This window comes from Lepisma saccharinum, chromosome 3 (assembly GCF_977018435.1).
Source record: "Lepisma saccharinum chromosome 3, izLepSacc3.1, whole genome shotgun sequence".
NCBI classification, from domain to species: domain Eukaryota; kingdom Metazoa; phylum Arthropoda; class Insecta; order Zygentoma; family Lepismatidae; genus Lepisma; species Lepisma saccharinum.
This window is the reverse complement of record NC_139231.1, coordinates 118,659,306-118,673,830: the sequence shown is the minus strand read 5'-3', so window position 1 is coordinate 118,673,830 and position 14,525 is coordinate 118,659,306.

Sequence of the window (14,525 nt, the reverse complement as noted above, 5' to 3'; positions counted from 1 at the left end):
ACATTTAAAATTCCAATTTCAACAACATTAGAATATATTTTTTTGATATACGTAACAAAAACAACACAGGGTACCCATTGTAACAGACATGAAAACAAACAAAAATAAATCAAATTGATTTTTCTAGGTCTCTTACTCTGGTAATGAATTGCTATTGATATTATTACTGGATGGAAGAGTAACAGGCATTTCGTAAAACTTCTTTATCTTCGAGACATGCACTCTCTTAAACTTATTTTGATCTGAGCAATGTTTTACTAAGACGGACACATCAGTTAAAAATTTCACAATTTCATATGGCCCTGTATATTTATAAGATAATTTACGTGTTATATTCTCAACTTTTTTTGATATAACTTGGTTTTGCACCATTACTTTGTCACCTACAGCAAAATTTACAGGACTAAATTTCCTCTTATAAAGTTCCTCCCTCTTTTTCCAAGCTTTCTTTAAATTTTGAAATGCCTGGTACAACCTCTCTTTTTGTTCATCGTCAGAAATAACTTCATTTTCATCTTTTAATTGCCATCTAATGCATAACATATCGCTTAAATCTCTACCAAGAAAAAGCTGGGCAGGTGTAAATTTTGTAGCATAACTGATGCAGGAATTATGTGAATATTGTATTTCTTTTAATGCATTTACCCATTTGGTTTGATCTTTAGCAAACAATGCTCTCAAGCTATACTTTAAGTGAGATATATATTTTTCAGCCATATTTGCCTGACTATTGTAAGGACTTATCGTTGTATGTTTAATGCCCAAATTAAACAAGAATGATTCAAAGAATTGCGAAACAAAATATGAGGCATTATCGGAAGTGATCTCACTCGGAAATCCATACGTTAAAAATATATTATATAGTTTCTGTACAATGACCTTTGATGACAACATCTTTAATGGTTCATAGATAACAAATTTTGAAAATGCACAGACTACAACTAATATAAATTTAAATCCTTTTGATGGCACCAGTGGACCGACACAATCAATATGATATTTTTGGCATGGAGCAGAAATAATTTCAGATGACAATGTATTTACCACTGCAACATTTCTACTTCTACTTTGTTGACAAACATCACAGGCTTGTACCATATCTTTAACATCTTTAGCCATCCTTACCCAAGTTAGATGTTTTTGTATTTTCTTTAGTGTCTTCAACCAACCCATGTGAGCACCTTGTATAACATTACTATGAAAATAAGTAATTACAGATCTACGCAAGTGTTCAGGAACAACAATTCTATATGGCATGGTATTTGATTTAGTTCTATAGAACAAAACATTCTTTACTAATTTGTAATGCTGTACTACTTCATTCGCTTTCAATTTATCAATGATTTCTTTTAGCTTTTTATCTTTTAGTTGTTCATCAGATATGGATACTGACAATAAGGGATGAGCCCACATGCTCAAGTTAATACCATCTAATTCACTTACATCTAGTTCTTCAGTATTAAACTCCTTACCATCAAACATTCTAGATAAAGTATCTGCTAACTTATTACTTGTGGTCGTTATATGCTCTATTTGAAACTTATACATGGATAGTTTTTCTAAATATCTAGCATATTTTGGGTATTTGGATGCTCTTTTTATCATCCATGCAACACTCATATTGTCTATTTGCAATAGAAATGGTTGGCATCTCAAATAAGGATCAAATCTATCTAAAGCTAACATTAAAGACTCCAATTCTACCTGATATATGGTTTTATTTTTATCAGCTTCTTTCATTCGCTTAGAATAGAAGACAGGTCTTAAATTCCTATCCTCATCTTCTTGCAATAAAATAGAACCATAGCCTGATAAAGACCCATCTGCCTGAACTATGAATGGCTTGTCCATATCTGGTAATTTCAATATTACATTTTCTTCAAATGCTAACTTAATTGTATCGAGCGCATTTTGCTGTAAAGAACCCCAATAAAATTTTTGTTTCACAGATTTTACATCATTTAATGGTGAAATTATTTTCTGAAAGTCAGGAATAAATCTTGAAAAATAATTTATAAACCCTAACAATTTATTTAATCCTCTCAAGGATTTGGGAGCTGGCAAATTTCTAATTGCATCCATCCGCGAAGGATCCATACATAGATTTCCATTACTCACTTCAAACCCTAAGAATTTTATTTTTGTCTGGCGCAATTGCATTTTTTGAGGTGATATTGTTATTCCATAATTTCTGAATCTTTCAAACAATATCTTCAGATGATTTATATGAGATTCTTCATCATCTGATACAATTAAAATGTCATCACAATAGTAAGTAAGAAATGTGCCCCTTAAATCTCCTAAGACCATGTCCATAGCTCTTGCTAGACATGCACTTCCTACACGTAAACCAAATGGCAGGAATTTATACCTAAAATGGCCTGTTTTTGTTACAAAACTAGTTACGTATCGAGATTCTTCTGCAAGTAAGATATGGTGATAACTAGATTTAATATCAACAACAGAATAAATTTTTCCTTTGCTCAAAAAACTTAAGGTGTCTTCTAAGTTATTTGGAGGAAAACCATCCCATAAAATATGATCATTTACCTTATTATAATCAATGACCATTCTTTTAGATCCATTTTTTCCATACACAATAAATGCTGGAGAAGCATATGCTCCATTAGTAGGTTCAATAACACCTTGCTTTAACAAATTATCAATAATTTCTTCCATTTCCTTTTCTTTCTTTGGACCCAAATTATATGGCATCATTCTCACTGGAATATTGTCTGTTAATTGAATACGGTATTCGAAACCTTTAATGTGTCCAATAGAATCACTAATAACGTCAGAAAATTGATTTTTAAGCTCACCTAATTTTTCTTCAAAATCCTGCGAAAGCTCGTTCATAACTCCACAAAATCCATCCGGAACAGAAGTACTGGAAGTTGACGTAAAAGGTTCCCTGAATTGGTTTCCTGGAACTTGTCCACTTCTTGTTTGCTGTGGAGCACGCTGTTGACCACGTCTTGCCTGATTGAATTGAGAAGCATTACTTGAAAATCCACTTGTTCTTGGCTGCTGCTGGTTGTATCTTCGTCGTTGTAGATTACCATTGTTAACAGGGGGTAAAGACACGGGTGCATTATTAAAGTTCTCCTGGAAAGATACATTTTGAATATTAAAACTTGAACAGTTCCATTTAATTGGCAAAACCACTCCGCCGTTGTTGAAACTAACTTCTTGTTTCGGCATATTTATGGCCATTTTCGATTTTATTTGAAATTTCACACCCAGTATACAGTCAACAGGCAAATTGTCACTTACATAAAAAGTTTGTGGCCACGATAAATAATCGCACTTCACATTTAATGTTACTTTTTGGTGAAAATATATGTATGTTCCGTTCCCCACTTTTAATTTATCATTGCACTCATTGATCTTCAATTGTCTCTTAAGATCTAGTTTATGAATCACATCTCTCCTGATAATTGAATCTGTACAGCCAGTGTCTATGCAAGCATTTAATGTTTGATTTTCTAGAACAATAGGAACAAACACTGCAACCACGGTATCACTTTCTTTCGGAGAATTTGCAAATGCTGGCATGAAGGTTTTATTCTGTCTATAGGGGCAACTTTTCATTACATGTCCTACCTTATAACATTGTCTGCAAATTATTGGTTTACTTTCCACTGTGTTACGTAATTTGTCACTTGAAGTAACTGATCTGAAATCTTTAACGATTCTCTGATGTTTCTGCAATAATTGTAATCTAGCTTTTAGATCACACACGCACGAAGGGACACCATTCAAAATAAAGTGTTCAGAATAGTTAGGGAGCATTCTTTCAATTAAGCACTGAATAAGCTCTTCTTCAGGCCACCCCAAATCTACTAAAACTGCAGCCCTCCATCGATTTTCAAAAAATTCTACTACATCTTCATTTTTGTCTTGGATACGAAATATGAACTTATTAACAATGAGTTCTTTTCCTAAAGTTGTTACGAATTTATCCATTACTTTTTGAACAATTGCAGACCAAGATAGATCACTACCTATGAGTTTCCATATTACGTCACTTATTTTACATGGCAACTTATGTAAAGCAGAGAGAAGTATTTCTCTTGTTGGAAAAATATCCTTTTCAATTATGCTGTTTATATGCCATATAAAATCAAACAGATTAAGAGGATTTTCATCCATTACTAAGGGGACATTGTTAATCAAACTTAACAGAGTTTGACTAGCGACATTACTTGTTATTTTCTTAATACAACTACCAGCAAAAATTGGAGAATTATGCCCCCCATTATGTATCTCATCATCACTAGAATCAGAAAAGTCGATTAAATTCTTGGAAGGACGTTTATTTACCCACTTATGCCTACAAGGCATTCGATCATACGATCTTTTAACCTCAACTTTCACTTCCGGCCGAGACACACCTGGCCGTGACGAACTCATCGCCACCTGTTCCTGACCTTCACAATACATCGTGGAAGAAACCGGCTGTATTTCTAATGCACTAGGCTGATCTAAATAACCAGTTTGATCTAATGTTTGCAATAGAGAATTTGATTCATTTAAATTCATCCTTTTTCCCTAAAATTTACTTTTCAAAATGTTACGTACTTCCCACATTGAACAAAACCATGCTCTTCTCTGTCACCACCCTAGTACTTTCACATATAATTTAGATTTGGGATTCTGTCATTAGCCCTCTACAATTATATATACTAATGGCTGACAATTTGACTACCTTGATTATTGAACTATTCGCCCAATTCAGAGGCCTTTGTGGGAAGTACAAAAATTAAAAGGTAAATTTAACAATTTATTGATGAAATATCTACTCGAAATTGGTCATATGTAACAGCAGTAACGTCAATAATAGAAATCTTCCAATAACAAAATTTAGTATAATATATACATATCCGATTTACATTAATTTAAATTACAAATCCAACCAACCCATTTCATACAAGGCCAAATAGATGTACCGGACTTAGATTGTGTTCAATATTCGATATTATTGTTCCGTATATAATATATTAGTCAGCAATTTTGGATAGAGAGATCGTAAATCTAATTGGATACCAAATGAACAAGACTAGTAAGTATCGGCCAATCTGAAACGATCATCTGCGCAATGGTAGTATTAAACATGGAATAACTAAATAGTGCACAAATGAAACTAATTAACTAAATGAAGTATTATAATTCTTAAAATAAACTTAAATATATATTAATTATACCACCATTACACAGATGACAATCTCAGCTAACCGATTCCACCAGTCCAAGGTAGAGCTACGACAGGTAACCCCAACCGCTGCCAGAGTAAGAGAGAGAGAGAGAGAGAACTCCGCAAGCCACGCGAGAGCCCTCCCTTTCCATAGTCACATGATTGGTGACGTATTACTTCTTCGAACAAGGGAAACAAATGAATATCGAATTGCACACAATCTAATTTATGTTCCTTTGCGAGCGAGGAATAGCGTTACAGCACAAAGTAGGTACAAACCAAAATTGTCTGGGTAAGCATGGGTGTCCCCTTCCGAAGTCACATATTTTACGGAAGTGTGCATGTGAACAAAGTATAGCTACTTTCTATATGAAAGTGCAGTATAGTAACCAATATTCATGTGTAGAACGTGCTCTATACACACACAACTAAATGAACCAAATTTTCATCTTTCTCGATGATACACTACAACATTTGGTCTGAGCTACAGACTATGAATTTTGGTTCAACTGATGGATTCAATTTTCTGTGTGTATAAAACTTCGTGGGTACATATCCGGAAAAAAACAATAAAACATATTTCCAAAACGTCATTGTCGCCTTGTAATCAAGGGTCCCTGGTTTGATCTCCGGTACATTTCACGCTTATTAGGATCATAGGCCTATTTTAAACTGTAGTCCAGTACCCATTATCATCTGAACATAACGTGAACTTAAAACAATCTTTTGGGAAGTTTTATCTTTTGAAAATCTGTTTTTGATATCTTTGTTACAGTAGGGTAAAGAATTTTCTTTTAGCAGAGCAGAGATTATGTTCAAATACTATGATGTAACTTGTACGTTTGTGTTATGTATTTTGTCGATATCTTCTTTTTCATTATTATTTTATTTATTTTTACGTTGTCTTTTCACCATTTCTTCTATTATTTTATTCACGTAACATTTATTATAATTATTTGATCAATAGCAGCATTCTGTAGCTAAATCGTGCAGTTTGTTTTGTACTGTATTAATAGTTAATACTGTAAGCATATATAAGAAATGTAAATTTAAATGTACTCCATGACACGGGTTAGGTGGTAGAACAGCCTCAGGCTGAACCTCGCCCACGCAAATAAAGAATTTGAATTTGAATTAGGGTTAAAGTACACCATGTTGAAACACGCTGACCGACTTCGCACAAGTAGAATAACATAGGTCATCGGAGGTATCTAGCTGATAACAATCAGCTCAAAGCTGTAAATTTACGGCAGTTATCTTAGTCACAATACCAGTCTTGTAACCTTCCCCTTCAAATCAAAGCACTACGAAAAGTGTAGCTCTTGTCGAAATTCTAAAGTTCAAGTCCACTTCATGTTGAAATGTAAATCGATAGTGGATCCACACCACTTTGCAGTGTACCTCTCTACTGCAGATCGAACCAGGGACCCCTTGATTACAAGGCGCGGGCGTAACCATTACGACATGGGGAGATCAAGGAAAACGCGTTTCGTGCGGCTGATGAGAGGAGGAGATATTTAATTGTAAATTAATTTGACTCAGAAATGCAAGAAGAAGAATAGTCAATGCAAAATGAAAATTAAAGACGATAATACCCATCCATATCCAAAACTCCTCGCATGGCAACAGGTCGACAAAATTTATTTTCGTCCGACAGAATTTTCGATCTTGTCGCCTTATATAAATAATAAATATGTAAAAAAAAGCATAATCCGTAATCCCATCCATAGCAACAGAGCTTTCATCTATTTCCGTTAAGACTTAGGAGAGGGCCCCATCTTTTATGCGTCACTTCCGGTGTGCCACACGAGCAACAGGTGGCGATGGTGAAGACGCATCAAGGAGGTGCAAAAAGTGCCATCCTCCGCCGACGCAGCAAGTGACACCAGATGGGGGAGGAAGTGTCCCAGACGAGCAAGAAAAATCCTCCGACCTCGGTTGGTGCTGCGTGCGTCTAGGAGACGCAACGCGTGCAGTACTGTTCTTATGTTTGTCGCATGTGCGTTTCATTTATCTCAGTACACCAACGTAAAGGCTGGTGTGTAAGTGTGCAGTTTCGCTGGAACATTCCCGATCCAGTGGGAGGGGAGGTCAAGAGTTCAACATAGAATCAGGGGAAAGGTTTGCTTCAACTCCATTGTAGGTCAATTGGGACTGGACCTACAATTTATACTCGGGCACGAACCACTTCGCAATGTGGGAATCGGGAATCGAACCCGGAGATTATTTTATTGTAAGCCGTGTGCGTCAGTGACGAAAGGTTAATGACACATGGAGAACGTCTATAGATCACCTCCTAAGATCTATAAACAAAAAAAAAAAATGGTCATCTCTGAACAATACATGGTGTACAAAAAGCGACGGCACACCCCTTTCACGTCTAAAATCAAGCAACACTTGTACGATGCGTCTAAACCTAAACTAACAATGCAGCTAATAAAATATAAATGGTGAGACAATGGCGATTACCTGGTACACTTTGACACATGAAAAGGCGATACTACATTGAACATTATGAAACCCGTTCCGATTTTGGAGCATTACATGAGCCATATTTTTTTAAATAATATAAATTATAAAGTTATGAAAGTTCCAAAAGTAAAGATAAATCACCATTTGCAAAAGACTAAATAACATTTGACGTCTAAAATTAAGCGAGTACTCCTACGGGACGTCTATATCTGTAAACTTGAACTAACCCAGAATTTGGCAGCTGGGAGAAAAGGCCACACAAACCCACGACGTTATTATTAATAATTGGCATAATTTCCATCTAACCTTTACACCACGGAGAAAGCCCCTATGGTTTCATTTCTACTTTCCTGTTGACAGCCAATGGCTTTTTCTATGCACTTATGGGTCAACGCAGTAGAAGAAAACGCGCAATAACCTTTGCTAAAGGCATCATCCAGAATAATCCTGGACTAGGAGGGCGGGAAAGCCTCGATCACATTGGTTTGGGTATTTTAAAATCTCCTCGTTCCATATATATATGTATAGAGAATATAAATTACCGTTTGTAGACTATCGAAGCGAGGCCTAAATAAACAAAACGTTTTTGAGAAAAGTGAAACTTTGTCCAGGATGACTGACATGTGCATTATTTTCATTGAGCTCTCTACATCGCGTTGGCCGGGAATTTCAGCGAGACGGAAGAATTGCTCTGCATCTTCCTTTCATCTACTTGTTGGGAGGAAATTTAAACGGAAGAAGTTATCTCCTGGTTGTCTGCACATGACACCGAACGGGGGAAACGCAAAGATAGGAAGAGCTCTTGCGAAACAGAATGAAATGTGGGATTTAGCATCTCTGAAATGAGCTCGGAAATTTGGATGCAATACCTATAAATTAGTCTGGTAAGTGCAAATTACATGCTGCCATCTACAATTAGCTTTGCCTGAGCATTAAATCAACAATCCAAATAAACAATATCGAATGATTAAAGTTTGCTTTAACTATATTTTATGTTCAGATGGGATATTAGGGATTGAGCCTACAGTCTAAAGAGGAATCTACACCGCCTGTGGAATGTGATAGAACCTGAGACTCCTTGATCAAAAGGTGGCAATGTTATCACTAAATCGACTGCAATCCCTCGATTCTTCTGGGACGTATTCTAAACAGAACTAATTTTTCAAAATTCAGAACATTAACATTCGACATTGAGACAGGACAAAGACGTATCAACCCTTTGAGAGATTTTCATCGAGTGACACATGGTCAGCACCAAGTTCCATCACCTCAAATTATTTGTCTTTCTTTGCTTTTCTATCCTCGTCCATTCTTACCACATGTCCAAACCATTTTTCTCTTCTATTGGCTTCTGATTTAATTCTTCTCTGATTCTTTCATTTTGTACTCTATCTCTTCTTGTTTTACCAACAACTCTACGGAAGCATTTCATGTCTACTGTCGTTATTTGTCTTATTTCTATTCCTCTTACTGGCCAGCTTTCACTTCCGTACAGTAAAATTGGTTCCACTACTGACTTATACACTTGTAGTTTAGTTTTACTATCTAATTTCCCTCTTTCCGAAAATGGTCTGGCTTAGTTGGTAGTATGCATTGTTAGATTTCCTTACTTTATTCAATTACTTCTCTCTTCTATTCTTCCTGTCTGGTTTATGATTGTTCCCAGATACTCGTATCTTGCTGTCTGCTCCAGTTCCATTCCATCGCATATTATGTGTATTCCTTCTATTACCTCTTCCGTTGTTCCTATTTGGATCACTTTACTCTTATTTGCGAAGAATGAATGCCTCTTTAAAACACATGGAGTGAAATTCATCAATTCCTTACCATTTAGTATAAGTTCAATAATATCTGCAGCTTTCCCTTGTGTTATCATAGCCTCCGCCATCTTGAATTCAACTTTAGAATTTTAAAGCGAAATTGGCTCATGTGACCATTCAAATTTAAGTAAAATTTCCCGAGAGATCCAGATATGAAGTCTGTTTTTATTTATTTTCAAATTTTCCACACGCATGAACAGGACCCAATTTGGAGCCACCGAAATATCCATAGGACGCATACTGTGATATTAATGAAACCAAAAAATTGACCGTTTCAATCGGTACCCCAGGATGCTTGCTTATTCCGTTCCACGGGGAGAGAACAATCGAGAAACGGTTCGGTTCCGCTCCAGACACACACATCGGTTTGGTCTCAGTGTTATACATTTCGCCTGCATCTTTGTTTAACTGGAGAGATTCTTTCTTTCACCTCTTTTCTTTTTGTTCCGTGCAGAAAACCATCTGCTCCTCCAATCTTTTGTCGCGGATGAAAACACTGCGCGATGCACATTCCCACCGCATGCAATATGGAGAATCGTCGCAAGGTGTCACGACTGTAGCACTTGGCTACAAGAACAAGACCTTCCGGTTGTCGGTCCATTGAAAGGAGACGGAGAAGATGCGAGGCCAAAGAGAGGGAGACCTCTTGATCAGAAGACGAAGGTCCGTCCACCTGGCGGAAAAAAAAAGGGGTTCGCCAGTGTTGCTAACCAAAGTGGGAAATTGCAAGGTTTGGTAAGAATTCATGTGCTGGTAAATAATCTTCTGAGATGCTTTGACAGGCAGAGACGTATCCACACAAATCCAATAATTTGTAACATCCCTCTAGAATTTTTCACAAAGAAATTATTTTTTGCCATCTTGAGGCTAATTTACCTCCACTTAGAATTATCCTTACACCCTCCACCTCCGTACGTTGAAAAGTCTGGATGAACCCCAGGGGAACAAGGGTTAGCGTTTGATTATATGAATATCACTTTTGAAGCGATTAACAATTCGGTGGGTTCAAAAGTGAAAGAAACATGATCAAGTGCGTTTTCCTTAGGTGATAGTGGCTGCTGAAGCTTCATAACTAAACCAAATTGTTAAAAAAATTAAAAAAAAATAAAAAAATACTCACTTGCGTTAGCAAAAATGTATCATGTATATTTTATGGGAGAGGGTGCGGAGATAGAACTCCACACATTCTCAATCTCGGCCATACGCTTCGGTGTCCCGATATCCATTTAGGTGAAGCTCGGCGTGTCCCAGTGCAACTCAAACAAAGGACATTACCAGGAAAAAATCGCTCTAGGAATCGAACCCGGATATAAAGAGTGGTAGTCAAATGCTCTATCGACTGGACCGCCGCGGCTGTCAATTTAGTCAAAAGATGGACGATTAGATAATTGCAGTATTATCATTTCGGACTGATGGGTCACAGAATTTATATCTTTCTCCATTTGCGGATAATGTGTACGCGTTAAGCCATTATTTGCATCTACGTATATTGTTTGGAAAAATATATGAGAGTGCCGAACTGTAACTTTGTTGAAATAATTTATAACATAATAATTATTAACATTATGATGTAGACACAGGGCAACAAAAATGAAGAAACATTTTTAATAAATTTAGTCAATTTGTGTCCTTTGTTGTGTTCGTTAATACAGTTTGATATTTCATGCTCAATTCGCGAAGTAGTTTTGAGCTTTGGAACATACTAATGCGATAAATCTCAACGAGGAAGGGTAAGAGCCATTTTTATACTTACATTACAGTCTAGGTCTCTTTTCTGTGTTGAGTGAAGCCTCTTCCCCGTTACGTTAAACAAAATCAATGCGAAATCAAAACACTCAGTATACCGGAATGTCTTATATCGCATGTTGCTTGGTTCTTTTTCTTTGTCGGCGAGGTTGGCAACACTGAATTTTTTGGTCCTCAACATCCCGAGGAAAGTGGATCAAACACCGAGAGGAAAGGAAGCTCCCTGCTTCCAGTATAGGAGCCCTATTATCCCCCCATTGTCGCTGTCCACGGCCGAGAAGTGGTAACCGATACATCCATTGCAACGCATGCGTGAAAAGAATGAGAATCTGATGAATACTCAAGAAGGGAGGAAATCTGCACACGCTTTCTCGGATGCAGCAGCTTTCCGACCTCGGCAGCGGCTGCTCCTTCGATCTCAATGCCCTCTCTCCCTTTTTGCACTCCGACGAGCGCACTGAAAAACTGGAAAACCTCTTGAAAAGAACGTTGGAGCACCGCACCGGGTTCGAAGCGGTAGCGTGCAGTGCAAGGAGAGCACTTTGGTATGAGAGAGATGACCAACGACTACGGGCCTTTTCAAGCTGAAACGCCGCGTCTTGTCGGAGAGAATGCTATTATTGTGCATTGTCGTTTTGGAAGCAACAGGTTGTCCCCTTCCCTTTTTTAAAGACCTTTTACCAAAATTCGAGTTTCAAAGGCACAAACGCATCTGCCAAATACCGTCTTTTGAATATTCACATTTGAAAATCCACTGGTCGTTTCCTAGTATTTAATATATGCCCACCAACAACGTTCATCAACGGTCCAGCTTCTTGTAACGTCTACCATATGAAAAATAGAATATAACAGCATCAGATCGCTGTGGAGATTTTGTAAAACTAGTCATAGGATATGAAAAAGTTATGATTTTCGTAACTCTTTCCGGCAATTATAGAAGAAAAGCAACTTATAGAGAGGTATAATGAAATAAACCTCTGGTACACAGAGGTTGCAGCTTGAGAGTACATGAAATGTATTGTATTGTAGCAAATCACACCAGTCAGCGGCCAGAATGATCCTAATAATAAGAAGTGACCATTCTCTACCAACAGAAACAGAAAGTCTGGAAAAGTCCTGTGCATTAGTACAGGAATTTCTTCCTCTTGCAATGTATTTACCAGGAAATGCGTTTTCTTGAGAATTTACCTTAGCAGAGGCATCTCAGTGCAAACACAGTTGTTATGCAAAATTGCATCTTCCACGCCTAACATTCCATTTATCTCGTTGAAACAAAGGAGAGAAATAAAATAGAATGGGGCGGAGCAACCTGGCGGCAGCCGCGAAAGGAAACACCTGAGTTAAAGTCTCACTTAATCACGCTTGTTAACTTCACACAGATCTTTCCGCAATCTTTTCCCCGGCAACAAAGCTTGCGAAACGGCGAGGCATCACCTTAAGTTAAAATGAAATTCCTGGAATGAATTCCATCTGAAGGAAATTGGCGCCCAATTCAGTGTTGCCAATTGCAGGAAAAAGTTATTTTCTCCATTACTATTTCCACAGAAATTGTTCCAAACACTAAAGAAAATATAAGTAAAGTTACCTCATGTGCATTGCACCCTACCATGAAGTCAAACGGGGTGGGGTGTAGGGCCCCACACGTTTTTCGATTTTACTCGTGGTGTGAACAACACCACGTTCCCGGCCAGAGGCTCGGTGAGCCCCAAAGTATAAACATGCAAGGAAATACGCACTAAAATAGGACACTTGAAAACAACAAAATATACAGAAACTGGTATAAGAGAATAGCCACACAAAGCAATAAAATCACTAAATTAAAAGCAACAAAATGGGACACTTCAGGTGCAATTCCTTTGATTCTTTACCTAAGTTATATTCTCAAATTACCAAAAATGAAAGTAAGTCCACGAGCATGAATGTATTTTGTATGTCTGACGTTCTAGAGTAATGCCAAAATTCAACATGAGCATAAAGATTCATAATGTTGCTACTCACTGTTTGGGAACACCAGGTCACAGATGAATCTGCATCCACCATTAAATTCTTGGAAATGATCCTGCAATGCAGAATGCTGTCAGTTGTTTTTCTGATTGACCTTTGGTCCGTTTTCTATGTTCGGGACCACTTAAACATTCTATCCTAACCGATAACAAATGAAATTCACTGAGAATTTGGACTGCCAAGTCATGTATTCCCCCATTGCAATGACATAACACTTCTTGCCACTTCGACCCATCCTGATTCATCTTTGACGAAATAACTGTACTGGTTATATTTATCTTTAGTTGCGACGATAATGCCACATGAAGAGATGCTACTAATAGCAAATACAGAGAACAAATATATGTCGCGCCTATCACTATTCACGTTCCCATTGTTCTTCCTATTCTTCCTCTATCTTATTTAGTGTCTCTTCAATTCCGTACAAAAAGCAAACTGGAGTATTTCCCCTCACATTACAGGAGTAAGGAAAACATGAAGCCGATTATTAAATTAGAAATAGCGTTTGAAATAAATTATCGATAATATTTAATTACAATAAAACGATCCCACATATATACATAAATACAAATTATGGATTAATAAAATTGATGAGTAGCTGAGGCTACCTGCGTCCTTATAATTCTGGGACAAGCCCTTTTAAAAAATCAAGCTGAGTCAGTAAGTGAATAAATGTCTCAGCTAAACGAAAATTAGGGTGTTGAACTCCTTATCAAGCACAATATCAAACATATATTTGATAAAATCTGAGGCTGCGTAGAAGCATTCAACTCACAGGACATAAATTAACACCACAGATCACATATCCTGCCTGTGGGATCAGACACCAGAGCATCGTTACCCTGCAAGAATGTAAGAAAACCAACACGTCTTGAATATTTTGAACAGTAATCTTGGCTTATGTATTCTTAAAAAGCAAATAAGTAAATAACATCCCTCATGAATTCGACTCTCGGTCCATTCTGTCCTTTCTTATCCTGAAGAACGCATATGTAAATCTCACGATGTGAAGTTGGAGACACTGGCGTCTTTGGTGCTCCGCAGTTTGCCAACTGGGCGAGGGGGCCACACGCAAACATACTTGGATTCTCTCACTCTCAGAATCCTACGAACGTGGTTAAATTATTTGCATTTGCGCCTGACGAGTCATTTCCCTTGCAGATCTCCTTGTCTTCTCGTTCTTCTTTTTTTTTCCGGGAGGCGCCGCAATCACGGCGACAGGTGGCGTCCTCTCGAGTCAATCGCCACTTTCGAGGAATTAAGTGTCAGGTGTGTTTGGTACGACACGA